This window comes from Schistocerca nitens, chromosome 2 (assembly GCF_023898315.1).
Source record: "Schistocerca nitens isolate TAMUIC-IGC-003100 chromosome 2, iqSchNite1.1, whole genome shotgun sequence".
Lineage (NCBI taxonomy): Eukaryota > Metazoa > Arthropoda > Insecta > Orthoptera > Acrididae > Schistocerca > Schistocerca nitens.
Window position 1 is genome coordinate 1,074,584,931 of NC_064615.1, and position 26,994 is coordinate 1,074,611,924.

Consider the following 26,994-nt stretch of genomic DNA (forward strand, 5'->3'; position numbering starts at 1 on the left):
GCGTTGACGGGAATCCCACGACTGTCGTGGGAACATCCGACGGACGGACTCAAGAGGGCCGTCCGTAACGCTATACAGCAAAGATCATCAAACTTTTTTGTCAGCGGCCGGGTCACATGCGGGCCGCTTCATCACTCCGTACAATACTTACAAGCCAGAACGAAAACTTTATGAAAAAATTCGGGTAAGTGCGAATAGGAATCGCGCACCGAGGGTTCGGTTCAAACTTAATTTTGTACGTAGGTAGTTCATCCGTCCTAGGATTCGAGGATCTCGACCATTTTCGCCTATTATAGTTGCCAATATAGACGAGATATATGTCTACCCTTTCCTGAGCAAAAGGGTCTAACTGAGAGCCAAAGAATCAGTTAGACAACAAATGACAAAGAAAATACTTTTTTCCGTGTAATGGAATTACAAATTAACAATTTTCGGATTTTTCCCTTTGTTTGTGCCGTGTAACCTTGCTTCTTCCCGAATTTCATGATTCTAGGTCAACGGGAAGTACCCCTACAGGTTGTGATGAACGAATTTGCGAGGATCCAAATATATTATATAAATGACCGTATCGTTTGATTTCATTGACTTAGAAGCTTCAACTTTTTACACCGCCAAAGAACCATATACTTTAATGTGTGACATGTTTCAACTTGATATGTGTCTCCGTTTCTGAGGCAAAGGGTTTTAACGGCCGGACGGACAGACAAACACACAGACAACAAAGTGATACTATGAGTTCCGTTTTTACCGCTTGAGGTCCGGAACTCTAAAAAGATGATAAACTTAATTCAGCATTCCGTGTTAATTGTGGGTGAGTGGCATGCAGTATACAAAAACCAGGACAACCAACATATTTAATCACCGAGAAAGCTACGAAACCAGGCGGCGTTAGCAAAAAGATAATTACGTCAGACATAGTGTGCACAAACCAGAATATCACAAATTACGTAGCGAAAGACAATCGTGAGATGTGCATTGCTGTATCAAATCCACAGATTTCAAAAGAAATAAAAGTTGTTTTATTCATCCAGTAAATTTATGTTTTCAAAATTGAAATAGCTGGGACCTATACCTTTTTATCAGGAGCTGCGTTTGAATAATATGCCGAAACTCATGGAAGTCGTAGGGTCAAACCTCTGCTTCGTAGCTGAATGTCTGAATATCACTGATGCACGCAGTATGAGATATCTAAAGAAAGTGAAGTGCTTTGGTACATGCCAGTTGTATTGATGTGCTCCGTGCATCCGATAATTTCGTTGTATATTCATTGCTGACGGCAGAAGGTGCGGAATGACTGTTCTCATCTGGAACCTGTCGCTTACCTATCACGGCGGCAGTCAATTTATATGCGAATTAATTACTTGTCAAAGTGACGGGTGATGGAGAGCTGATTAACCTGCATCGCTATGCAATGTTCAAATGGAACCCGTTCGACTTTCTGCGGACGAACGTGGCCCCCACACAGTTGTCCGGTTTAAACTGTCAACCTATTTTTCTTCCGCCCACCGTTTTGCTGTGTCCAGTACTGCATCCGCGAGAAAATGTGGACAAGTTGTTTCCTGGATCAGATCAGTGAGAAGATGAGGAGGAGAAAGAGAAACAGGGGAAAGAGAAGGAAAGGTAGAGGGAGAGAAAGGGGTGTTGGAGAAAGAGGGTGGGAGCAGCAAAGACGAAGGGAGGCTTAAGAATATTGTCTCTCAGTACTGAAGAAATAGGCAGTACGGAAGTATTGTGCTCAAAAGCTGTGTGTTGTTGCAATAATTTTGACGTGGTGCGAGAATGTGAAGAGAGCACAAAGCCGTCCTCACATGAGATGTTTCTCTCCTCGTGAAGCAAGCCAGACATGATTTCCATTATGGTTGGTGTACGCTCATAAACGGGCGAGAACTAGAGTATCACACGGAACATGCTCCTCATCGTGATTTGCAACCGCAGTGCTCTCCACTGGCAGCTGTCGGATGTATCTGGCGCGCACACCGCGCGGATTTGTTTACAAAAATATATACCGTAAATTCGTCATGCTGTTCAATTAAGACGCACATTTGGTCCCTTGTTCATATTCTACCCTTGTTTTGTCTTTAGTGTAAATACACTGAGGTGAAAACAATCAGAAGATACCTCCTAAGCCGGCCGCTGTGGCCGAGCGATTCTAGGCGCTTCAGTCCGGAACCGCGCTCCTGCTACGGTCGCAGGTTCGAATCCTGCCTCGGTCATGGATGTGTGTGATGTCCTTAGGTTATTTCGGTGTAAGTAGTTCTAAGTCTAGGGGACTGATGACCTCAGAAGTTAAGTCCCATAGTGCTTAGAGCCATTTGAATCTTTTTTTGATACCTCCTAATATAGTGTCGGATCACTTTTTGCCCATCGTAGTGTAGCCACTCGATGTGGCATAGATCACCAAGTCGTTGGAAGTTCCCTGCAAAAATGTTGAGCCACGCTGCCTCTATAGCCCTTCATAATTTCGAAAGTGTTGCCGATGCAGGATTTTGTGTACCAATTGACCTCCTGATGATGACCTATAAACGTTCGATGGGATTTATGTCGGGCTATGTGGGTGGTCAAATCATTCGCTCGAACTGTCCAGAATGTTCTTCAACCCGACAAACAATCGTGGCCCGGTGACATAGCGCATTGTCATCCATAGAAACTCCGTCGTTGTTTGGGGAAAAAATTCCATGAATTGCTGCAAATGGTCTACTCCAGCCAATGATCGGTTCAGTTGGAGCAGAGGATCCGTCCATTCCTAGTAAACACAGCCCACGCCATTACAGAGCCACTATCAGCTCGCACAGTGCGTTGTTGACAACTTGGGTCCGTGGCTTTTTGAGATCTGCACTACACTCGAACCCTACCATCAGTTCTTAGCAACTGAAATGGGGACTCATCCGACCAGGCCACGGTTTTCCTGTCGACATGGTCACGAGCCTGGGAGAGAAGCTGCAGGCGATGTCGTTCTGTTAACAAAGGCAATCACGTCGGCCGTATGCTGCCTTAGCTCATTAACGCCAAATTTCGGCGCGCTTTCTTGACGGGTACGTTCTTCGTACGCCCCACTTTGATGTCTGCGGTTATTACACGTAGTGTTTCTTGTCTGTTAGCACTGATAACTCTCACGCAAACGCTGCTGCTCTCGGTCGTTAAGTGAAGGCCGTCGGCGCTGTGTTGTTCGTCGTGATAGGTAATGACTGAAGGTTGGTATAGTCGGCACATTCTTGACATTGTCGATCTCGGAATATTGAACTCCGTAACGATTTCTGAAATGGAATGTGTTGTGCATGTGGCTCCAACTACCATTTCGCATTCGAAGTCTGTTAATTCGCGTCGTGCGACCATACACACGTCGGAAACCTCTCCACATGACTCACCTGAGTAAAAATGACAGCTCTGCCAATGCACTTCCCTTTTATAAATCTTGTGTACGCGGTACTACCGCTATCTATATGTTTGCATACCGCTATCTCATGACTTTGGCCATGTCAGTGTATACAAAAATGTCAGAGTTCGTGAACATGATAACCAACAAGAAAAGTTCAATGTCTGTAAGGACTGCAGCTTAAGAAGTGCCATTTCAAACAGGACTATACAAATTGGCAATAGTCTTCCACATAACATAATAATTCCCACATTTTTAGTATTACCCTAAGGGCTCTCTTAATAGAGCACTGCTTCTATTGAGATAAATTTTTTTAAAATATCCATGTATACTATATCGATGTTAATTAGAGGCATCGATTTTATCTAGGCGAAAGTATCTATATTTATGTACGTCTGTCGATATTTTCTACATTTACAGCAATTTGAAAAAAAAAAATTGATCGAAGTCACAAATTAATAACAAACATTTACAAATTGACAAATGCTTTATTATATCCAACGTTAACGAATAAAAGACACCGTGTACTATAAAACCACTTATTTACAAAAGAAACTAATTAATGAATCCAATAATACTAACCGATAGACATTAACAGACCTCTTTGTTTAATATGTTCCCGCATTAGCAGTCTGCTTCTATTATCTGGCACAACCTAGTTTACTAATGAAGTCACTCTTTCAGAAGAAACAGAAGAGGCTTGGCATAGTAAATATTTTTGAGCAATTACTGAAAAACAAATATGAAATGACAACTAAACATCTCACACATCAGAGTCCATTTTCCATTAAACACCAGTGCAGTAATGTGTGGGACTTTTGTGCCGAGTGTATGTTACTTTTACAGTGCACGTCTTTCTTGGTACAGGTAATCAGGTGGTAAGAAAAGCGCATATTCTGCCTTATAGTTGGGCGCACATTACAATTTCCACCATTTTCGTACAGAGCTGTTACCAAATGTGTCTTCTGCTCCATGTAGCCATCATTTGGAGTGGTCGAAATGACATACATAATTAACAAGCTTTCATGAATATGCAGAGTAGATACATTCATATTCAGATCTGGTGTTCATTTGCAGTACTGAATACGAAATTAAATTAAGCACATTACAAGACATTTACTGTCTGATCGCAAAGACCGATTGCACGTAGCTGGAATGGGCAAGAAATGTGCTGATGACAACTAGAGTGCCTATGAATCAATAAGACACTCAATAAAAATATCGCTTTTGATATTTGATGTTATGTATCGATTGATAGGTATAACGATAATGCATTTATGTATAGTCGATATGCAACTGACTTATTTCGAAGGTAAATCGATACTTTTGATATATCGATAATTTTGCACGTCCCGAATTCTGTGGCAGAATTTTTAGAACATGTAAAACATTGTAGACTTTCAGAAGTGTGAAATCTCCAACTATAAGTAGTGCGTGCTCTTATGTAGGTAGTAAAAAAAAGTAATTTATTTACGTTAGTATTACTATTAAAGTGTGTGTGTGTGTGTGTGTGTGTGTGTGTGTGTGTGTGTGAGTGACAGCGGAGAACGCTTTTATAAATACATAATCTAGAAAATTAGGAACGTACTTCTGTTAACGCCATAAAAAAATCCCACAATCTTCGGGAAAACATGACAGCGCAAAAACAAATCGCGGGAAAAAGTATCCGAGCCGGCAACACAGCCCGTGCCTCCATCCACTGTAGACTAGAGGTAACAAAGGGCGTTTTGAGGCTATGTCCTCAAGGCTTTCATCACCGTTATGTCGTTAACTGGCCTTTCATTATACCAAATCACATCAGAAACGAGGCGTGTTTGATAAATTGTCGGTGACCTGAACACTTAAACTAGCGTACTTTTTTTTAGAAGAGCATACTTGCATATAGTGCTAAAAGCACGAAATACGAAAAGCTTTTAACCACAAAGTCGTTTTCCGTCATTTTAACACGACAAATAGTGCCACAAATGACGCGTTTTTCGAGAGATCCTCGGTGTGCCGGAGCCTTGAAACAGCATTAATTCTTAAAACAAAAGTTTTAATAATTAAACTGCCAAATACAGGCTTTTCAACTGCAAATGATGTATTCCGATATGGTACGTACTGCGTTTTGCTTATTACGTAAATGCGATCTTGCATTCTATTTCCCACGTTCCCCTCCACAAAGCAAAACTGGGACTAGTCTTCGCAGTCTTTCAGGCTTTGGAATGCGAACTACCACGTTGTGACGATACAGTACTCGACCAGCTCCACTTCCACTTCACGTCCCACGTGAGGACGGCTTAAGAGAGAGCGAGAATACATTTTGTGTAAGCGAAACGACCACCGACCGTACGACCAGCCGCACAGTGTTTGCTGGTGGTTATAGGCATTTTTGCCATATTTCCCCCGCGCGGGATTAGCCGAGCGGTCTGAGGCGCTGCAATCATGAGCTGTGCGGCTTATCCCGGCGGAGGTTCGAGTCCTCCCTCGGACAAATTCCCAGAACATTTCGATGTAAACTGCACTTGTCACAGTATACTCAAAAAAAATTGATCCTATGATGTGACGCTGTGATACTGCACAGAACAGGCCGATCTTTTGTGAATGCATGGGTTGCTCGACCAGTGCATGTGGATTTTCATTACAGCACAAACGTGTATTCTGAGAGTTTACACAGCCACAGAGGTTGAACCACGCCTCATCACTGAACCATTCCTGGCCTCGGAGCGATAAGATGTTGACACCAATGGCAAAATGTAATGCGTCTTTGTCATTGACATTCAGTTCCCGAACAACTTTAAACCTGTATGGATACATATGAGTTTTCTTCCCAGCACAGTAACACGTGTTGCGTGACTTTCCACATTCCTGAGATAAACGTCGAACAGACTTAGCAGGAGAGGCCAACAATCATTGTTTCATGTCAGTCACTTTTTCTTCCAATACTGGCGGCCGTCCCCCACCTTAAACATCCAGCAATATTTCACTGCTCTTCATCTTGTTCACTAACTTTTGTCTGCAGCATTTAGACGACGTGTGCTGGTCATCAAACCGTTCAGCAAACATTCGATAACATATCTTAAAGGAACCAGTAATACAATATTGTTTCACAGGAAACACTCGCTCTTCAATCTACCGATACATTGTCACTAATTACTGAACACTGAGTTCCAGCCACAGCGACACGAGGAAACACACTGTTGCGTCAAACGATGTTGCAGAGGGCAGCGTTCCCATGTCAAACGTCACAAATCACACTTTCAGCGGAATTACTACACATGTTCGTGGGGCCTCTGTCGAGAGGGACACCCTACATGTAATTGCCCCCACATAAATAATTTTGAAATTACATATACGTTTTGTTTTTATTTAGTAGTATGTGTGTGGTCTCTACTCTAAAAATTCATGTAGCGTAAACATGCTAAATCGAAAAGTATCGGAATTATCTCTATCAGGCAGTAGCAGCACGGTGCACGGGGATGCCCCGTTACACGAGATAGGCGTGGTTTTAACGCCTGCCGATTTGGCTCGCTGGAGTACTGGTAGTTAGTCGAGCCTGGGTGAGCTTACCGGTCGGATGATGGGCGAGCCTGATGTGCGCAATCGGGCACCAAAGTGTAATAATTGTGGATTAACATTAGTTTGGCATTCGCTCAGAAATCCTTCAATATTTTTTTTTTACGGCAGCCGTATCCAATCTGAAAGCAATGGCCAACTCAACTGGAAATGTGAGAGCGGGTGAGTGGTGCTGCAGTGTGAACTAACTTCAGACGTCGTAACGACATTGTAACGACATTTTCTCCGAAGTTGAAGCTCAGTAAATTCAGTGTTCATTATAAAGCGTTTCTAATTTCGAGAGACCTTTTTCGTCATTAACTTTTATGTGTGTCTAAAAGGGGCAAGAGTTAAAAGTTCGACAGGGCACGCGACACGTAGGCACGCAGTTAAAAACTTCATTAATACTATCACATCAAATGACTAGCTACAGTCGCGTGAAATTGCTATGGCATTCAAATCATATAGCGAGCTCAGCTCGCAAAAGCGCTCTTCAGAATGTGAATGCCTGGAATTAAATTTCTAGCTAATAGAAGGATCTTAAATGTATTCCAAAACGAAGCACAGGCCAAATGTGTCACTTAGTAGCGGATCTTAATTAACAAGCAACATAGCAACGAGTGTAGTTCGTGGTGGTGATGAGGAGGGTTTACAGAAATTTGTTGATACTGCTTTGTCCCTTTGAGATTCCAGGGAACCAAAAACAGTAGTTCAGAGTGTACCTAATTCAGAAAGTAGTTATGAAAATGACGATAGTGATGAGTCCATTCAAAAGGTGTTCGCACAATGACGCAGACTAAATGAAGTGAACTGACTGAAAAAAAGAAAAAAAAGATAACGCTGTTTTCATTCTCTTCAGTGTTTACAACGGGGTCTGTGAAGGTTTATTGAACAAACATAGATCACAGCCAGCATTTGAACTAAATATTTTTTAGAATATATGGCGTCATCGTTAGGATTGGTTTGTAAACATCAATACATGAGAAAACAGTTTATCGTTAAAGATAGAAAAAAATGGAGATGGCGATAAACGGTTGATATGTAAAATAATCATACGAGGTGATACATATTAAATCTGATTTCACCCCAGCCAGTTGGGAATTTGTAAAAGTCATTAGGTTAGTGCGATACGTGCGTGTTGGAGTATGCGCACCAGTGCCGTCAAAATATTCGGAGTCCGACGCTAAAGAAATACGATAGAAATTATTCAGGACCAACTTTTAATAACAATTACCAGGCCCCCCTGCGGGTTCGGGGGTACGAATAGGCCCGCGGTATTCCTGCCTGTCGTAAGAGGCGACTAAAAGGAGTCTCAAATGTTTCGGCCTTATGTGATGGTCCCCTCTCGGGTTTGACCTCCATCTTTCTAAATTATTCCGAAGAGCGAGCCAATTGGGGAAGGGCGCCTTACTTGGTGCCTTGTGTCCATGTTGTGTTCAGAACTTTCGCCATCTTCTTCGTCGTTGCATTGCAGTCCTGCCCGCTCTCCATCGCTTGGGCATGGCTACGCTCTTGCGTACTCTTTCTGCCAAACACTGTGCAGGGCCCTTTTTTGCACTGACGGCGACCATGGACCACATGTCACCTAACATCCAGCACGGTAGCCAGTCCGTTGTGGTGGGGCCGCCATGTACCCTCTTGGTTGTAGCCCCCTGACAACACAGGGATCGCTCTACTGATGCCTGCGCCGTTCACTCCCCACGTATGCCAAGGAGTAGATGCCCATCTCCCTGGGGCATCGGGACTCCCGGCAATGGCCATCCTGCCAGGTGGCTATTGCTGCGGCTGGGTGGCGCCCGTGGGGAGGGCCCTTGGTCGGAGTAGGTGGCATCAGGGCGGATGACCCGCAATGAAGCGTGGTACATCATCTCTCGCTGGCGGCCAGCCGCCAGCAGTCTCTAAGCGTTCTCGGGCTCAATTTAATGCTGAAAAGTACAATCCGAAAACGTTCCCCTCTCTGGCCACGCCGTGGGAGGAACGTAAATCTCAGGATGGCAGTAGCAAATATTCGCCCCGATTCTTAGTTTGTACGAGAGCTGATGGGGAGTCTTTTCTCTCCACAAAGCCTCAGTTCTTCGTCGAGCATTTAGAGGACAAGTTTGGGGAGGTGGAGGGTTTGTCAAAAATGCGCTCTGGATCGGTCCTGATACAAACGGCATCCTCTGCCCAGTCACGGCGGTTACTTGCTTGTGACAAGTTGGGGGATGTTGCTGTTACGATCACACCGCATAAGAGTTTAAATATGGTCCAGGGTGTTATTTTCCATAGGGACCTCCTTTTGCAGTCTGATGACGAGCTGCGCGCCAACCTCGAACGACGAGGTGTTCATTTCGTCCGGCGCGTTCATCGGGGTCCGAGGGACAATCAGGTTGCTACCGGTGCCTTCATCTTGGCCTTCGAGGGTGATACGTTACCGGAAAAGGTCAAGGTGATGGTCTACCGATGTGACGTCAAGCCCTATATCCCTCCCCCGATGCGGTGCTTCAAGTGCTGGAAGTTCGGCCATATGTCTTCCCGCTGCACTTCCAGCCTCACATGTCGAGATTGCGGACGCCCATCTCATCCCGATACTCCATGTGCCCCGCCTCCTATCTGTGTTAACTGCGGAGAACACCATTCCCCCTGCTCGCCGGACTGTCGGATCTTCCAGAAGGAAAGGAAGATAATGGAATATAAGACCCTGGACCGCCTGACCTACACCGAGGCACGGCGGAAGTTTGAAAGGCTACACCCTGTGCCCATGCCGTCCACCTATGCTGCTGCTGCAACGCCTGTTCGCACTTCTTCAGTGTCGTCCCCAACAGTTCGAACTCAGCTCTGTCAGCTCTCACCGGCCCCCTCGGTTGTGGGGGGCACTTCACTCCCTGTTGCTCCTGCTCCATCTACTTCAGGAGCAACACCACCCCAACCACCGGGGACATCTGTTCCCCCTTCACAGCCGGAGAAGCGTGGGCCTTCTTCGGCTCCTCTCGCCCGGAAGGGGTCCCTTGGGGCCCTCCCATCCCAGGCTTTGCCCAGTGCCAAAGCGGACACTCGCCAGTCTGCCAAAAAACCACCGGTCGCTGGTCGTAGGGCGTCGCGGTCGTCTTCAGTCCCTGAGACTGACCCAGTGACGCCCTCCCAGCCAGAACCACCAAAGGCACAGCGAGCAAAGCAGTCAAAGAAAAAGGCTCCCAAGAATCCTGAAATTGCGGTGGCACCTGTCCCACCGCAACCTTCTCCCTCTGTGTCCGAAGATGAGGTGGAGATTCTGGCGTCCGCTGAGGACCTCGATCTCGGCGGTCCCTCAGACGCCATGAATGGCACTAGCGCGGGTGCTCAGTCGGCGGCAGCAGGTGATCCGGCGGCGTAATCTGCCTTCCCAGTCCCGTCACGCCTTTCCCAGCCATGGACAACACCATCCTCCAGTGGAACTGCAGCGGTTTCTTCCACCATCTAGCTGAGCTCCGCCAACTTATCAGCCTTCACCCTTTCTTCTGCATTGCTCTCCAGGAAACTTGGTTTCCAGCAATGCGAACCCCCGCCCTCCGTGGCTATCGGGGTTACTATAAGAACCGAGCAGCTTATGAAAGGGTGTCTGGTGGCGTCTGCATATATGTCCTTCACACTCTGCACAGCGAGTCTGTCCCTCTCCAGACGCCTTTAGAGGCTGTCGCTGTACGCGTGTGGACGCCACAGGCTGTTACCGTCTGCAGCCTTTACATTCCACCGGATGGTGATGTCTCGCAGCATGTCCTGGCTGCACTAGTCGCCCAATTGCCGCCACCTTTCTTGCTATTGGGCGACTTCAACGCCCATAACCCTCTGTGGGGTGGGTCAGTGGCAACAGGTCGAGGCGCCATCGTTGAGCGTTTATTGTCGCAGCTCGATCTCTCGCTGTTAAATGATGGTGCCTTCACACACTTCAGTGTGGCGCATGGCACCTACTCCGCCATTGACCTTTCACTCTGTAGCCATAGCCTCTTACCGTCTGTCCAATGGAGTGTGCATGACGACCTGTGTGGTAGTGACCACTTTCCGATCTTTTTGTCACTACCACAGCGCCACTCTTCTGGGCGCCCTAGCAGATGGGCTATGAATAAGGCTGACTGGGACTTGTTCTCCTCCACTGCCGCTTTTGAGCATCTCCCTACTGATGACATTGATGCGGTGGTTCAATCGGTCACCACCGGCATCGTTACTGCCGCCGAATCTGCCATTCCCCGTTCTTCTGGGTCCCCTCGGCGGAAGGCTGTGCCTTGGTGGTCGCCTGCGATCGCTGAAGCGATTAAAGATCGCCGGCGGGCGCTCCAGCGTCACAAGCGACATCCCTCCATAGACCACCTTATCGCCTTCAAACGGCTGCGTGCGCGGGCCCGCCTCCTTATCCGCCAAAGCAAGAAGGAGTGCTGGGAGCGGTATGTGTCCACCATTGGCCTCCATGTCACTCCATCGCAGGTCTGGGCCAAGATTCGACGCGTCTACGGCTATCGGCCACCTGTCAGCGTCCCTGCGCTCTCACTGAATGGAGCAGTTTGTACTGACTCCGACGTCATTGCAAATCGATTAGCAGAGCATTTTGCTATGAGTTCCGCTTCTGCGAATTACCCACAGGCCTTCCGCTCCATTAAAGAACGGATGGAACGTCGGAGCCTTTCGTTTCGCACCAACCACCTAGAATCTTACAATGCTCCATTTAGTGAGTGGGAATTTCGCAGTGCCCTAGCTGCTTGCCCTGATACCGCTCCTGGGCCAGATGGCATCCACTGTCAGATGCTGAAACACCTTTCAGTGGACTGCCAGCGGCGCCTTCTCGATCTTTACAACCGTCTTTGGGTCGAGGGGGAGTTTCCGTCGCAATGGCGGGAAGGCGTTGTCATCCCCGTTTTGAAACCTGGAAAGAACCCTCTGGAGGTGGACAGCTACCGTCCCATTAGCCTCACCAACGTTCTTTGCAAGTTGCTTGAACGGATGGTGAGCCGGCGCTTGAATTGGGTACTGGAGTCTCGGGGCCTTCTTGCTCCGTCTCAGGGTGGGTTCCGTAAAGGCCGCTCCGCCACCGACAATCTGGTGAGCCTGGAGTCGGCCATCCGTACTGCCTTTGCCCGCCGTCAGCACCTGGTCGCTGTCTTTTTCGACATGCGGAAGGCGTACGATACGACATGGCGTCATCACATCCTTTCTACGCTTCATGGATGGGGTCTTCGGGGTCCTCTGCCGATTTTTATCCGCAATTTTCTGTCGTGTCGTACCTTCCGCGTGCAAGTCGCGGCCTCGTATAGTTCCTCCCACGTCCAGGAGAACGGTGTGCCACAGGGTTCTGTTTTAAGTGTCTGTCTGTTTTTAATAGCCATTAACGGGCTTGCTGCGGCCGTGGGAAATTCTGTCTCCGCTTCCCTGTATGCTGACGACTTCTGCCTTTATTACAGCTCTACTGGCATTGCAGCGGTTGAACGTCAGCTACAGGGCGCTATCCGCAAGGCGCAGTCTTGGGCTGTAGCGCATGGGTTTCAGTTTTCGGCAGCCAAGACCCGCGTTATGCATTTCTGCCGGCGCCGAACAGTCCATCCTGAGCCGCAGCTTTATCTTGCCGACGTACTGCTTGCTGTGGTGGAGACCCACAGGTTTTTGGGGGTGGTTTTCGATGCCCGGTTGACTTGGCTGCCTCATATCCGGCAGCTCAAACAGGCATGTTGGCGGCATCTCAATGCTCTGCGATGTTTGAGCCACACCCGCTGGGGCGCCGACCGCTCTACCCTGTTACGGCTCTACCAGGCGCTCATCCAGTCCCGCCTGGATTATGGGAGCCTGGCTTATGGCTCAGCATCCCCATCTGCGTTACGGGTGCTGGACCCAATTCTCCACAGCGGGATACGCCTTGCCACTGGTGCTTTCCGCACCAGCCCTGTGGACAGCGTACTAGTGGAGGCAGGTGTACCTCCACTGCGGTTCCGACGCCAACGTTTGCTGGCCGCTTATACTGCCCATGTTCTCAGCTCGCCCGGGCATCCTACCTATCGTCTCCTGTTCCCGCGATCGGTCGTCCGTCTGCCAGAACGTCGGCCCCGCTCTGGTTGTACAATAGCGGTCCGCGTCAAAGGGCTTCTGTCTGGGCTTCAGGTTTTCACTGTTCCACCTCCTTTCCGGGCTACTTTGCATACACCCCCATGGTGTGTTCCTCGCCCTTGCCTTCGGCTCGACTTGGCACAGGGCTCGAAGGACTCGGTCCCTCCAGAGGCCTTCCGCCGCCGCTTTTATTCAATCCTGGCCACGTATCAGGGCTCTGGCATTGTTTACACCGACGGTTCGATGGTTGCTGGTCGTGTTGGGTATGCGCTAACTCTAGGGGACCATTCCGAACAACGTTCCTTGCCGGATGGCTGCAGCGTTTACACTGCTGAGCTGGTCGCCATCTTTCGTGCCCTAGAGTATATCCGCTCCTGCTCAGGTGAGTCCTTCGTTATCTGTAGCGATTCCCTGAGCAGTTTCCGAGCACTCGACCAGTGTTTTCCTCGTTCCCGTCTGGTGATGGCTATCCATGAGTCCCTGCATACTCTTGCGTGTTGCGGCCGCTCTGTGGTCTTTGTCTGGACCCCCGGTCATGTCGGTATCCCGGGCAATGAACATGCTGACCGCCTGGCGAAGGAGGCCACGAGACAACCGTCTCTGGATGTTGGCCTCCCAGAGACAGATTTGCGGGCAGTCCTCTGCCGAAAAGTTTCTGCGATTTGGGACGCTGAATGGCACGATCGGATCATGCACAATAAACTCCGTGCCATTAAGGAGACGACGACTGTGTGGCGGTCATCCATGCGAGCCAACCGCAGGGACTCAGTCGTCCTTTGTCGGCTCCGCATTGGCCACTCCCGGCTGACACACAGTTATTTACTGCGCCGGGAGGACCCTCCTGTATGTCGCTGCGGGGCGTCTTTGACAGTGTCCCACATTTTGTTGGCTTGCCCCCTTTTAGCTGTGGTCAGGCAGACATTTGCGCTGCCTGATACGCTCCCTGCCCTTTTATCCGATGACCCTGTTATGGCTGGCTTAGTTTTACGTTTTATTCGGGCAGGGGGTTTTTATAGTTTAATCTGAGTGTTTTTAGCGTTGATTCTGGCTTTTAGCCTTTGATTTTCATCTGAGTTTTTAATGTGTTCTTGGTGGTTGGCTTCTCCTCTTTTTTTTCTGTATGGTCGGCCAACCACCGTCACACTCTGTGTGTTTTACTTTGTTTTGTCTGATCTCTGTCGGCGTCTTTTTCGTCCTGTGTCGTCTGACGTCTTCCCTGGTGTTGGTTTTTTATTCTCTTTGGGCGGTTTTAATTTTTTTTTGGAAAAAGGGACCGATGACCATCGCAGTCTGGTCCCTTTAATCCCACAAACCAACCAACCAACCAATTACCAGGCGGGCAAGTTTCGTCGTTAGCCGTAAATCTAATACCTTCCGCCTGAAAAAAATACTAATTCCAACAGAAATTCTATTTACGCCAACCTTCAAGTTCTTTTGACTGTCGTAATTAATAGAAAGAAGACTTTAAAAGTGTCCAACGTACGAATAAACTAGACACATTTATTCGAGGATGTCGTTACTGTTTTGGACGTGTGTTAATCTCGTTCATGCGGTCGAACACAGTGTTCGCGTTTTGTTAACTAGAGCCGCGCGGAGTGGCCGTGCGGTTTCAGGCGCCATGTACGGGACTGGGCGGCCGCTCCCGCCAGAGGTTAGAGTCCTCCCTCGGGCGTGTGTGTGTGTGTGTGTGTGTGTGTGTGTGTGTGTGTGTGTGTGTGTTGTTAGCATAAGTTAGGGTAAGTGTAGTTTAAGTAGTGTGTAAGTCTAGGGACCGATGACCTCAGCAGTTTGATCCTTCAGGTACACACACACATTCGAACATTTGTAAACAAGAGTTGGGCGTTCCTGCAAGATGTTTTCAACAGTTTATACATCCTGCATTTACGGCCTGTCTGCAATTAGTAGTTAACGCGCTGCACGTGACTCTCATAAGGAGAGGTCCCTAGTGGAGGGATCGATTTTCGAAACCATTCATGTAGGTTAAGATGGCAAGTATCATACCCTGCAGCCATTCACTCTGGTGGGCCCTCATTTGCGAGTAATCGGCCAAAATAAAATTCAAAATTTTACGTGACACTCAGTAGCGTTAAAAAAGTACTATTTTACTGATTGGTTGTGTGGTGTAATGGATAGAAGGTCGTGAGTTCGAATTTTGTCAGGTGCTTTAAATATTTTAAAATTTTTGTTGGAATGCCATCGATCATTTCTTTTAAATTCAGTTAATTGGTGTAAACGTAATGTTTTATGTCCATTCCTTCGTCACATCATTTTAATTATCATATAAACTACTTCAGTTGCTATCGTTCTCCTTCCTATTATTCTTTTCGCGCTTGAAACCTTTTTTCGTGTGACTTTAATTGATTTTATGTACTAATATCAATTTAATTTCCTTCGTTTTATCAAGCTTTTTTTCGTCCATGTTATTGCATTCATCATTTCAATTCCTCATTTTGCGTGAATTTCATTTTACTTATAATACCTCCTTTTGTTTAAATCTCCATCTCCTTATTTTGTAAATAGTGCAGTAGGAATGTAGGTTATGTTTTAAATGTGTGTACGATGATTACCATCCAAAAAAATTTTGTAACGAGAAAATACATTTTTCACACCAACTGCGAAGTCAGTAAAATTAATTTAGTAATGTCTTGTTTTTAATTGATTACTCAGTGTTTTCAGATATTTAAATATTGTAATAGACAAATATAATTAAATTCACATTCACAAAAATTCCAAGTGGAAAAGGAATGATATAAAGAAAATGAAAAAGTTCATACGATGATTAAAATGATGTGACAAAGAAATAAAATAAACATTACATTTAAACCAATTAAGAGAATAAAAATAATGACCGAGGTCATTGTGATAAAGATTAAACAATAAAAAAAATTAAAGTGACTGACCAGATTCGAACCCAGAACCTTCTGCACCCTATGCATTACGGCACATAACCAGTCAACAACATACTACTTTTTTAATGCTATTGAACATCACATAAAATACCGACTTTTTTTGTCGATTTCTCACAAACTATGGTGCACGAGGGTGAAAGACTGCAGGGTGTGATCCCTGGGATCTTAAGCTACATAACCGTACAGATGGTTTCAAAAAGTCGAACCCACCACTGGGAACCTCTCCTTGTCAGCATCGCTTTAACGTCATAGGCTAGACCAGTGAACGTCAAATTTTTCATTGCTCAAGGACCAATACGGACTTCTGGGGCGGCGACTCGGGCCGCATATGTACCAATTTGTTACTAACTGGTAACCTATATAAGTTAGTATTTCGTTAGCCCCCGATAAACTAACTTTAGTAAAGGCGCAATAAGTTATCCCACCCCCTACTCCCCCACTAGTGTTTGTTAAGAGTCATCATCATATAGAAAGAACACTTAGTGTCGACTATTCTGTGTTGCATGCTGCTGCTATCTTAGGATCTTAGGGATTACTGATGAAGTGCTGTTTTGTTGGCTGTGTCAGCGGATGAATAATAGATTAATAACAGTAATTACATTTAAATGCATTGCAGTCATCCGGGGTAACTTTGTACCGTTTTTTTCCATTCTTTTAAATATAGTGGACATAACGTAAGAACTACACATGACAGCCACTGTAACATCTTATGCTTATAGTTACTCAATGGTAGGGAAAGAGAATGTGTACGCTTGTTACATTCTATTAGAGTAAAATTTCAGTTTTAATACTAGTACAAAGCTACACCGCCATTCAGATTAACTTTGGACCGATCTTAAAAAGTATAGTATTTTTCTTATATCTAAGGCCCTGACCAACATTAGACATGGCAAAGGGAAATCAGAAGTTAATAAGGAGCAAAAAAAAAAAATGTTAATTTAGCATTGCAGGTTTACTTTGAAATAACAAGATATTTGTACCGAACAGGCATTTTCAGTTTAAATCACTATCATCAGAAGCTCTCTTCACAGCCAACGAAATTAAAAAATAATCACAAGCCTAAGAGTTTGTAGTAAGGTAAAAAGACAAAACACGGACTAGAAATCACAGATGTAATACAACTGTTACTTTTAGTACATAGTAATGCAAGTAAGTGGATCACCAGCCATTCGAAACAAAAGTAGGAGGCGGGGCAAATATACCTGACTGGTAAAAAGTTACCCTGATTGACTGTAGGCTGTACGAGTCACGATCGGAACTGATTACTAAGTGTTTTAAATGCCATTTTTCTTTTGCTTACTGCATTATATAACAACAGCCGTAATTAATTTAATGTTCCTTGCTAAAGACAAGTACCATCTCTCTAATGCACATTCACCAATAGCTGTTTGTTCAGTGTCAGAATGGGTACGAGTTGCATATGCCCATCAGTTGACAGGACTGGAAGACAATAAAACATTTCCCCTCTCATATGCTTTTAACTCTGCAATGGCCGGCTACTTACCCTTTGCCCCTGGGGTAGGCGGTCAACTTTACTTAGCTCACGGCCGAATTCACCAGTATTAATTAAAATTATCGCATCATAAAATATTACTGTGTCTCTCTGTAAGTTTGTTACTGAACTGGAAAACTACACTCTTTAAGAAGATCTCTTAATCTTAGTTGACGTTTTTCGGCTCGGGCGTTAGTTGCTAGAGGCATATTGTCGTAAAATAAGGCTGAGAATCGCGGTCCTCACGAATAGTTGATTCGGGGCGCAGTTTGACGACCACTGGGTTAGGCATCTCCGTGCACAATCGGGCTAACGGCGGATGCGAGGGAGAGACCTCTATGGTACACCTTTAGACGACGGCCGTGGTTTAATGCTCGGCCATCAACGCCTGGGTATACCTGATGTCACCTGTTGCCGTCGCCCTGTGTCAGCACGGGATCGCGTGGCTTCTCGCTTCTTATCATTCTGTCCGCCGTGTCTTCTCTGTGCTATCTCTGCAGATAACGCGGCTGATAACGTTCGTGTCTGTATGTGGGTTTTCCGTAGTGAGGCGGAGCCCGCCCTGGGCGACCATCTCGTGTTATCCCACGACCGTTGCCGTTACTCGTTGCAGGCAAAACAGTGCGCGTCACTGCCACTTAGGCACGGATTACCTGCTGCGCTTTGTCTCTTTGGCGGAGTGCCAAATCTCCTGGCGCCCGAAGGAGAGCCAGAGGGACGTAAAAATACTGGACAACGTGCCATCGAAGAACATCATTCATGTTTTCGAAACTAATTGGGATGACTGATTTTCACGAGTGGATTAGTTTTAGCGCGTAGCTAAGGAGCAAACTGTGATCACAAAGATCAGTATTCAGTGCCCTATAGTTCTGATAGTCCTGAGAAGAAAGATTGCTTTTGGATGTTCACACGACCAGTACCCCAGCGTCGCCGGATGTGACGTACGTCATTTCTTTCACTACGACTCCTCTAGTGCACCAGAGGAATTCCCAAACTTTTCCTCCGTTGGAGCCGGCCGCTGTGGGCGAGCGATTCTAGGCGCTTCAGTCCGGAACCGCGCTCCTGCTACGGTCGCAGGTTCGAATCCTGTCTCGGCCATGGATGTGTGTAATGTCCTTAGGTTAGTCAGGTTTAAGTAGTTCTAAGTCTAGGGGACTCATGACCACAGATGTTTAGTCCCATAGTGCTTAGAGCCATTTGAACCATTTTGCTCTAAATGTGAAGAAAATGTGAGATAAAGCAGGTGAGTAGGAAAACCGACACTGACCAAGGCAGGCAACATTTCTGTCTTCAGACACTGCCGAACCAACTCAACCACACCACTTCACCCGCCATCCGCGCTTTCCGAAGAACTCCTAAGTGCTTCGTTTGCTCTTTAGGATTGTTTATCATTCTGCTGGTTATTAATACTTGCGAAGTAATGGAATGATAGCCTGCTATTCAGAGATGCTTTTGCGTGAAATGCAAGTAAATTCACGGTTTAGTTTTTCTAATATTAATAGCAAAAGTTTATCATTTTGGCGCACTGCTTCCGAACGCAGCAGCCAATCGCGGTGAAGGACCACTAATAAGGCGGTCTTTCTCACAATACCCATACCGAACAAACCATCTGTCATTGTCACCTCACACCACCGTACGTCATCTTCCCACTGCTGCCTTCTCAACTGCTCTGAGAAGAGCCTCTGGTAGTTGAATATGATGGCTGCAAAGCCAAAAATATTACAGTCTCTTAGCAAGAAGTTGATCGACCACTGGACACCATTCTTTCCAACGCCCTAGGTGCAGTCACTGTGCTAAGTGGACTGCTGGTAGAACTTTGAAACTCAAGAGCAATTCTTTTCGCTAATTCACGAAATTTTTTACAACGATCCTTTGCGCAGGTCGACGATCCCTGTTCGTCAGTAGTCTGCCTCATCTTTCTTTAGTTTTTGGTTGTCCCTTCTCCTTCCCAGTTCACAGTCACATCACTAAAAGTCGACATGACTTTAGAAGAGCTGAAATGTTAGTGATGGATTTGTTACTCAGCTGACGTTCGATGACTAGTCCACGCTCAAAGTCACTGAGCTGTTGTGACCGAGTAATGCTGCTGCTGCTGCTGCTGCTGATCATAGGCAATGTATCCCGCCTTCTTTTATTCTCACAGATCTGTGTCTGGTGACATCTAGTCAACTTTACATTACACAGGGGTGTCCATATGCTTTTGATGAGATAATACGGAACCGCAAAATAAACAGGTGCCTTCGTATACGAGGGTTGCCCAGAAAGTAATGCAACGCACTTTTTTCTTCAATTCTTTGTTGTACATAATGAGAATTACGCACATGAAAGAATTGTTTTATCTACACACCCTATTTTTGCACATAACCTACTCCCATTCTATAGCCTTCCTCCAGCGCGAAACAAGGGCGTGTATGCCCCGTCGTTATGAGTACATCATCAGTGTCCACCAGCTGTTCACTGTCTTCAAACAAGCTTGTGACAATATCAAAAGGGATCAACTCTGGAAGCCAATGCAAGAGGCACGACTCCCTAACGAACTGACAAGACTGGTTCAAATGACTTTGAGAAGAACAGTGTGCAAAGTAATGTTCGAGGGCACTTTATCAAAGGCATTTGAAGTTAACCAATGACTGCAGCAGGGTGATGTGCACTCCACTATTCTGTTTAATGTCGCTTTGGAGAGTGTAATGCGAAAGACATAGCAACAACCCTGGGGGAACACTGTTTAATAGAATGATTCAAGAGCTTGCATATGCGGATGAAATTGATTTGTTATCCCAGAGGAAACAGGACCTGGAAGAAAAGCTTGGAAAAGTAGAAAGATATGGTGCGGAGATGGGGCTGATCACTAATCAGTCAAAGACCAAGTATATGTTAACATCTAGGAAAAGATAGTGAAGGAGATTCTACGGGCCAGTGAGTGATAGGGGTTTTTGGAGGATCAGAAATAATTAGATCAGAGAGTTGTACAACAAACCAGATGTCGTGATTGAAATAAAGAATAATAGACTACATTGGTTGGGACATGTAGAAAGAATGTGGAGAACAGCGCAGTCAAGAAAGTTTTCAAAGAAGAACCTGGTGGAAGTCGTACAAGGGGCAGACCAAGGACCAGATGGCTAGACAAAGTGGAAGAGGACTTGCGAAGGATGGGAATGAGAAGATGGAGAGCCAAGGCAGCCAGCAGAGAAGAGTGGGCGGAGGTTGTCCGAGAGGCCAAGGTCCTACAAGGAGTGTTAGTAGTAATTCTTTATTGAATATAATGAGAATTACGCACACGAAATAGTTTTTTTTATTCACACACCCTATTTTGGCACGTAATCTTCGTCCCGTTCTATAGCCTTCCTCCACCGCGAAACAAGGGCGTGTATATGCCCCTTCGGTACCAATTCTTCTCCTGGTGGCGGAGCCAGTGCTTTACTGTATGAATCACCACCTCATCGTCCTCAAAATGTCTTCCACCAATGGCATCCTCTAATGGCCCAAACAAGTGGAAGTCCGAGGATACTAGGTCAGCGCTGTCAGGTGTGACAATCGTGGATGGTCTCCCCGATCGCTGCAGATCGTGGAGCTCCGCCGAACCGCCTTCTCATGACCTCACCCTCCGCACCCAGCGACTGACTGTACTTCTGTCGACAACAGATGCTCCATTGACTTTGCACGAGCGTTTGTGAATATTCCCCACAGTTTCAGTGAGAAATTCAATGACGGCACGTTGCTTGTAACGTGCATCACCTACAGACGCCATTTTAAAACTGTCCTGCAGCTACGCTATCTGTCGGAAGTGACAGAAACTTGGTGCGCTGACCCAGGAGACTTCAAATAATACATACTTAACGTTCCGCATTTGTAGCATTGTTTTCGACTGAGAAAAAAAAAATGAGGCGCGTTACTTTCTGGGCAACCCTCGTATTATTATCATCATCATCATCATCTCTACTTTCCGATGACTTGCTCTGCTCCATGTACACATTAAATGTTTATCGCTATTAAAAAGCACGCGTGTGGTGAAGGTACGAAAGTACTTCCAGCATGATCACGAAGTGTGCTGATAGAATCAGACGCTATGTTTTCTCCAGTTTTTGTCATTCGTCTTTAATCTACACTCTTAATATTTCTGAGATAAGGTGGCTATTGTGCTTTTCTTTGCTTCTTTCAGATCTGTGATACTAATGCAATTGCGCACAGCGCGTTTTGAAAATCTCGTTTCAGTAGAAATTTCATCTCTTCAAGCAAAAAGATTTAGTACAGCGACGGCAGACAAATGGCTGCTACGTTAACGGAATAAAGAACGTAGCCTCGTATGCGCGATACAGTAGCCGGCGTATTGCAGCTGCTCACCAATTCGATGTCACGTAAGCTCACTCAGCGCGAAGAATTGCCTTATCTCAAACTGTTGAGCTTCCCAGAATTGCAGCGTGGGTTTTCAGGTTGCGTTGCGTGCCGATGAGGGAGGTTGGGGGGCGTTGAATAGCAAACGCACAGTGCAGTGCAGAGTGTCTACTGTGGGCGGTTGTGACCATCGGTGTTGCGCGCGGCATCTCTGCCGAGTTACGTGGCGGTCGTAAACAGTTTATTAACGCACGCCTCCGTCGTAAATCAAGGGCCACTCGGTTACTAAAGCCCACCAAATAAACACGGCAGCTCTGCCATTTATCCTCGGCTCTTAATGAGCCCAGCAGGAAAAAAGCTAATACATTAGAAAAGTGTCACGTTTTGCACTGTTGGCAAAGGAGTGCATGTTTTTAATGCTACGTGTTGACTGAAATAGTTCATCATTCTTTTTATTACCTCAAGCGCTTCTCGACGTTTTGATATTCTAACCTAGATACAGACCTTCTCTCTCTCTCTCTCTCTCTCTCTCTCTCTCTCTCTCTCTCTCCCCCTCTCCCTAGCTCTCCACCCCCTCCCTCCCTCCTCCTCCCCCCTCCTCCCCCCTCCCCCTCTCTCTCCTTCACCGTGTGTGTGTGTGTGTGTGTGTGTGTGTGTGTGTGTGTGTGTTCACCCCATACTGTACGATATTCCCTCTTTCTCTCACAGCAATTGCGACTCTCTGTAGTGTGTTTACTTCTGGCTGGACTTCTGGCATCTTGGGAGAAACCTAAAACCCCTTAGCCAAACCAAAAAGCTCTTGAAATAGTGCTCTGAGAACACTAGAATCCAACTTTTCTCTTACTTTTCGCTAATCCATATGATTATACAAATGGGGACAACCAAAGAGAATACCATGGAAAAGAGCACCACGACGACATTGAGGCAAATTGAACACTTCCCCGCCATGTTTTTTTGTTAAAAAAATGGCCGTTGTATAGGGTAGTGGCAGATAATGTGTCAAACAATTACGAAATAACATACAACGTTCAGCAATTACAGCGTGAAACTAAATTACCTCTGGTTAAAGCGGACGTACATTTGATATACCGGGTGTCGCATAAGTCTTTCCCTGATTACGAACATTCATAAGGCGTAAAACATGACACCTAGACAAACACGTTTTATCTTGAATATCATGTTACATATTAAAGTTGTTATGGCCACACATAATTACTTTTACGTTGTTACAGGGCCAAGTGTCGTAACAACACGGAATCTGACATCTTTTGCAAACAACATGTACTGAAACCAGGAGAAAGACCAATGTGCCCTATTGTACACACGGAAAAGTAGTTGTTTGTGTAGGATGCCGTGGACTGATCTCTTCGGCATGTGCAAGTCACGTGAGGCTCTGCGGACTGACATCTGTGGACGTCTCATGAAGGCATCCCTCACTGTCTGTATTGTCTGTGCACTAGGTCAGGCCTGCCAATTGTAGGGAGATCGTAGAAGCTTCCTGTGTCTTTAAACTTCACATACCACATCTTGATGCTTTTGACATGTGGTGGCTGTCTATGGTATGCTCTTTCGAATTTCCTGTGGACTGTTTTTGGTGACTATGCCAGAGAACACATTGGGCTTTATGCTGGTTTGAGTACACGTTGTTTGCAAATGGTATCAGATTCCGCTGGAGATATATCACTGTACTCTGTAACAAATAATGTAATAGTAAGTATGTACGTACACAAACCGGTACATCGTCTTTCAACAGTGACTGTAACACGTACCTACAAATACCCTAGACACAGATGGTCCATTGCGCGACATTCAGAATGAGAAAACACGGTCCGGATAGTTCAGTTACGGATCAGCCTTCGTGGAGCTTAATATTCCCTTTACTATACAAAAGATAAGCACAGTACAGATAACTTCCAGGACCGGTAGGGCACAAGTTGTAGAGAACAGACATCGCAGAGAAACATTTCAGAAAACTTCGCCTTCATATAAATGGTATATAGCATGTGGATAAATTCGTATCTGAATTTTAAATGAGTGAAATAAACCGTGTTACCTCGCAAATGCAGTAATACGTAACCGACCCAGCAATGAAGCTGTTGGCTGATCGTAAGTTATTAAAATTACCTAAGGAATTGTCTGCCTCCTGAATCAGTTGATCGTCTGCTCATTATAAATACCGCAGTTCTATAAAATGGCTCTCCATGTATAAGATACCAAGCGTGATTCATAGAGTAATTTACACTTTACACTTTTTTCTTTGCGTGCAAAGTATGCGTATTATAATTTTAAACTAGTAACAACTTTGCTAATTATCTGCCACAGGAACTTGCAGCTTATTCTGTGTCTAATCCAGTTTTTCTTATGTGCGAGCATACTTTGCTTAAAATTTAACGGAAGACAGCAGAAATTAGTAATTAGTAATTTCAACCGTCAATTACTTTTTAATACTCATACAGAAAGACATAATTCAGCATACTTTCCATTCAGCAACTGTGTTTGCAATCACGACAGAATCTTAAAATCTTATGCTTCTGACTGTTCAAAAATGTTAAAAAGTATATTGCAAGCACTTATCAAGATTCTCCATCGTCACAAGATCCTGAGTGTTTCATATCGGTTAACACGCAAACCTCCAGGTGTCAGACACTCAGATCGATACCAATCGTTGTGTGTCGGTAGAGTATCAACCAAAACACCGATTTAGTTCATGCTGTGTGTTGTCCAGTAGAATATGCATAAGCGCTAATTAAAAGTAACACCAGAACTACGGAAAAGAGGAAAAGCGTATCTGTGAGCTTGGAATGTGAAAATCAGTGGAAGGTGACTTGTAGAGCGTTAGGTCGTCGTGCTAACGGTCCCGAGTTCGAAAGCCACTGATTAGAATTTTTTTAACATTTTCCGCATGAAATTGTTATATGGGAGAACATTTTTCTGGCATAAAAGGACGTTTCGGAGTTCGTAGCAATGTTCTTTTGGCAGTCTGCTTTCGTTGCGTTGGTTGAAAGTAGCAAATCTATAGCGTGCATTTCTATAGACAATATCGCGCCTATCTATACAAATATACTCTATAGGTCAGAAAAATATTCTCCAATATAACAGTTTCACACGTAAAACCGTTCAAAAAATTGGAATCAATGGGCTACGAATTCGGGACCTTTCGTACACGATCTGAGACTGGTGATAAATTTGTGGTAACATCTTATGGACCAAACTGCTTAGGTCATCGGTCCCTAAGCTTATATACTACTTAATCTAACGTAAAATAACCTACGCTATGGACAACACACACACACACACACACACACACACACACACACACACACACACACACACACACACTCGAGGGAGGACTCGAACTCCTGGGAGCCCTAGACCGCACGGCAATCCCGCGCGGCGACGATGAGACTGCACAAACTCACCTACCAGCGATATTCACAGGCAAAGCCTATAGTCATGGTTTCCGCGTTCTCTGTAGTTGCGGTGTTCACTCATCTTCTACGGGCCGACAGTACACAGCACGAACTATATCGGAGTTTTGATTGATTCTCTATCGACACACAACGTTTGGTACCGATTTGGGTGTCTGACATCTGGAGGTGTGGGTGTAAGTTATATAGCAAACAGAACTTGAATGTAAGACCTTTATTACAGAAGTAATAAAAGTTTTACATTGAAATTCTGCTTGCCATGTACCTTCACGATATGATACATCAACGTAAGTAAAAAGCAGCTCACTTACAGTACATTGTCTGATCAAATGTATCCGTAAACCACTATGTAACGCGGGATTTACCACTAAATGTCACGGGAGGAGGACCTGCCAATGTAAAGGGAGGCGGGGAGTATTGTGTTCCCAGTAGTGAAGCAGTAACTACAGAATGGGTCGATAAGAATAGCTGAGTGACTTTGAACACGCACTAGCCATTGGATGTCGCCTGAGTAACAGATCCATCAGGAACATTTCAGCCCTTACAAAGCTGCCTAAGCCAGCTGTTGGTGGTGTGATTGTGAAGTGGAAACGCGAAGCAACAACCACAGTGAAACGAATACCAGGTAGTCCAGTGTTGCCAGCTGTCCAACTAGTACGATGGCTATGGGTAGGGACTTACAAAAAATGGGATACAGTGGTCGGGTAGCTCCTCATAAGCCACACATTTCTGTGGTCAGTGCTGAGTGATGCTTGAGGTGGCGTAAAGAGTGACATCGCTGGACAGTGGACGAGTGGAAACGAGTGATTTGGAGTGATGAATCACGCTCTCTACTGTGTTCATCCAGTGGGATGGTTTGGGTTTGGTGCATGCTTGGAGAACGTGACCTGCCATCGTGTGTTGTGCCAACAGCGAAGTACACATGATGTGTTTCAACATATGGCTGTTTTACGTGGTTAATGTGGGGTCCCCTCGTTGCACTTACGAAAACGCTAAGTTATGGACACATTTTACAGAACTGTATACTGCGTACAGTAGAGGAACAGCTCAGAGACCCCCACGACAAACCTCTCCGTTATAAAGCAGCATCATACCGTCCCATAGTCCCTGCGATTTCATTGTTTTCCTGTCTTACGAGTATTATACATCCACTTCACTTTTTCTCCTCACTTGTTAATGTATTAGCTCTTTGTACTTTACAACGGTTTGCTCATACGTAAATAGTGTCATCACTAACAGCGAGAGGTACCCAGCGGTGCAATCGACTTTTTGAAACCAAACGTGCGGCTATGTAGGTTACTATCCCAGGGATCAAACCCTGGAGCCATTCACCCTGGTGGGTCCTCGTTTGGGAATAATTGTCGAAAAAAGTTTTGGAATTTTGCTTGATGCTCAATAGCGTTAAAAGAGTTGAATTACATACTTTGGTTGCATGGTGTAATGGCAAAATGATAGCTTCACTTGCAAGAGGTTGTCGGTTCGGATTACTTCAGGCGCAGTAAAACTTTTTATTTTTAAATATTTTCCCAATCGGAATGTTCGTGAATGTGTAGTAAATTATACCTATCTATTACAATATTCAATTACTTGAAAGTTCCGTTCTATCAGTTAAAAAACAAAAGACCAAATAATCTATTTAAATTGACTGCGCAGTGTTCTGAAAGATGTATATTTCGTTACCACAGGTGCAATTTTTTAGCGTGGTATTCGTCATACAAACATATAAAATGTAACCTAAATACGTATTCCAGTATGGGCAAAATAAAACAATGAAGATTTAAATGAAGAAAACGTTTATAGGTATAAGTAAATTAAAAACAATGAGAAATAGATATAATGAACGCAATAATGTGGACGAAAAAACAGGATGATAAAGCAAAG

The 26,994-nt window shown here is 45.3% G+C and overlaps 1 long non-coding RNA gene across 1 annotated transcript in view; it reads left to right on the forward strand.

The window, feature by feature from the left end:
• The first annotated feature begins 6,915 nt into the window (after positions 1-6,915).
• LOC126237472 (uncharacterized) overlaps positions 6,916-26,994 on the forward strand; it is a 215,397-nt gene continuing 195,318 nt past the window's right edge. Inside the window, exon 1 of the long non-coding RNA XR_007545075.1 lies at positions 6,916-7,090. This is a non-coding gene — a long non-coding RNA (uncharacterized LOC126237472). The remainder of the gene's footprint in view (positions 7,091-26,994) is intronic.